Here is a 3,115-nt window from a genome sequence, read left to right as displayed (position 1 = left end):
ACCAAGTCAGGTCTGTTTTCAACTTTTTGCCAGCGTTGTAAATTGTTTGCAATATCTGCTCATTTGGGGTTGCATGTCATGGTTATGAATAAATTGGGCTTGCCATACCTCGTTACAATTGCCATAGCATCCTGATAACGCTGCTGCATATTTCTGGGACTACCCTCAAAAGATGATGGAAGTATTATTATTTTACCAATCAGCACATTGTCATTTTCAGATCTAGATTTGAAATAATCCATCAAACCACTATATTTTTCAACTCTCAACTTAGATTGGCTTGATTTGATGAAATTTATCCGATTGGCCTCCATTTTTGAATACGAATCCACGATAAACTGTTAATTTTCCTGCATTTAAAATAGGATTGAATGTGTCCCTCACAGAGACATGAAATCCATAATACTGCATTTGTGTGACTCGTGTCCTTACATTTTGTCTAATATTATTGTCGACTACACTGTTGTCTCTGAGTCTTAATGCAATATCTGTTCCCCAGCCTTTTTCACCATGTGGGAAAAGAATAGGATATGTCATTGCACCTAATGTAGGAAACAGGATATTGATTTGTTTCATTTTAGTGGCATTTGGATTATTGGGATCTGGTTTACAATGAATGAACAAGTCCCTTTCAAAAGGAGGTTCTCCATCTTCGTTTCTGAATATGACAGCAACCTCGGTTACACGGAGAGAATTATATCTACCTGGGTCACTGTTATGATCATATGTAATTGCCAATGTTACCTCTGTGGGAGCAATACCTTTTGCTGCTGCTTCAGATTGGGCTTCCTTTTCTACCTTATGTAGCATCTTGTACGATTTTGTTAATTCACTTATTTCATGCATGAGGTTGTTGATGTTGATCATGAATCTTTTTGAGCAGCCCTGGTTTTCTGGCATTGCTAATCTTTTACTTGTAACTTTGGCTGTATCCAAAATAGAGAGTTGAGCAAACTTCTGAGAAACACCATCCAAAGGATGTAAAGTTCCAGTACGGTGATAAACTTGTCTGTGTATTCTAAAACAGTATGGCCCATATCCTGATGCCAATGCAATATTTGCACCCATGGAAGCAAAAGCAAAAGAACTATTTATGGAACGAATATTTTTCATGAAATTTTTACTGTCAGAATCTTTGTTTGTCATTAATCTTTTTGAATATGCCAGGTAATCTGGAAAATGTATATCATTTGGACAGACCTTCCTTTTGCTACAATATCAAGTAAATTTCCCATCGGATGGTTTTTCATCAGAGAAATTTAGTGATAGGCAAAATTCACATCAAACAGTCATTCCACCACAACTATGTTTGAGGATTGCATCCTCATGTACTTCATTTTCGCTGAGAAGACAGTTCCTACTGGTATTGGTAGTACTTGTTGATGACTGTTCTCTAGACATATTCTGTCGTCGTCACCTCTTTCTTTCAACTTCAAAGGCACATTGGTCTTTAGACATTTTCTGTAGATAACGCCGGTGTTTTTCGGCATGAGAGCGACGTTTTTCCAGTAGCTGGAGTTCAGATACATCCTGTCACAGGCGCCGCCTTCTTTCAAGATCAGATGCATGCTGCTCTGCAGACACTTTCTGTCAATAACACCGGCATCTTTCAGCTACAGAGCTACGTTGTATCAACAGTTGTTCTTTAGACATAGTCCCACCTCTCTACTGTCACGGTCTGAGATGCAGGTGAATGAGAGTCCTGCCTATCAGGCCGCTGAGAGCTGTCTGACCAATGACTGATTCTGGCTGATTCTGTGGGGGTGGGACTTCTTCCTCCCTGCTGTCAGTTTCCACAGCTGTTATGAGGAAGCTGGGGTGACAGAGGGAGCCTCACCCTTAAAGCCGCCCTCTCTCTCGCCCTGCTCTATGTCCAGCGGTCTCCTGCTCTGCCAAGTCCTCCAAACCTCCCGCTCTCTGCCGGCAAGGTCCTGGGAGTCCGCGGGCATGGCTTTGTGCGCCTCCTGGGGCTGGCGAAGGTCCCAGGAGCCCGCGGCTGTGGCCACCTTCACCTCCTTGGGGCGCTTGACACCTGTGTATGTAAATTAACCGCCATATTTGTTAGATAATTTGCATAGTCACTTGGATTGGCTGGTGGGCGTGGCTTGAGCATAGCAGAGGTATGGGTAATTTGCATGTTTCTCTTTTATTATATAGGATTATATTATCATATTACATTATATTATAGCAGCTTATAGACATTTTGGTTTTCACTCTATTGTTTTATAAGTTATTTAGGGCAGAGATCATATAGTTCTTTTTCTCTAGCATGTATTATGGGAAATTGTACATTATTCAAAATGCTTTCTGATTAACAAGTGAATTAATGGAAAAATAAATACCATTTGCTTAGGAGCTATTGTAAAATTCACATATTGTACATCATTTAATCTTTAGAATAATCCTGTAAGACAAATATCATCATTCTCATGTCACGAATTAGGAAACTAAAGCTTTGATGGGTAAAATGAGTTGCTCAAAGCCATACATACAGCTGTGGAATGGTGACATTTTTGTCTGGTTTCAATGGTCATTTTCTATTTTACCATCCTGCAAAGAATAAATGAGAATGGTTGTGCAATTACATAGGGGGCCTCTTCATTTTATGTCCTTGCTACTCAAATGTGATTCACAGATCAGCAGCACCGGCATGACACAGAAGTCTATAAGAAATGCAGAACCTTAGGCCCTCCTTTCACCTATGAAATCAAAATTTGCATTGTTCACACTATCCTCAGATTATTTTTACCAACGTTAAAGATTAAGAAGCACTGATTACCTTCACAGATGTTTCTAGATTCATCATGGTTCCCAGATGCTCATTATGACATGCAACCAATAAGCAGATGAAAGGGGGAAGCTACCAGTTTGGGCAAACCCTAGAAGAATAGTGAAACCTTTCCTAACTTTCTAACATCCTTCTTTTCTTGCTTCTCCATCTCCCTTAATCATTCTTTGCAGGGAAGGAACTAGTTAACACTTTAACTTATTAACAAATGTGAAAATATTTTGAGTGCTTCTCATTAGGCTTATTTGATGGTGAGGAATAGAGTACTATTCAAGTTAACTGGAGAGAAGGGCATTTTAAGAATACATTTGGAGTGGTTTCAGTAGT

The sequence above is a fragment of the Myotis brandtii genome, unplaced genomic scaffold (assembly GCF_000412655.1).
Source record: "Myotis brandtii unplaced genomic scaffold, ASM41265v1 scaffold405, whole genome shotgun sequence".
In the NCBI taxonomy this organism is placed as follows: Eukaryota; Metazoa; Chordata; class Mammalia; order Chiroptera; family Vespertilionidae; genus Myotis; species Myotis brandtii.
The sequence above is the reverse complement of the archived record's forward strand: the minus strand, read 5'-3'. Positions refer to the sequence as shown.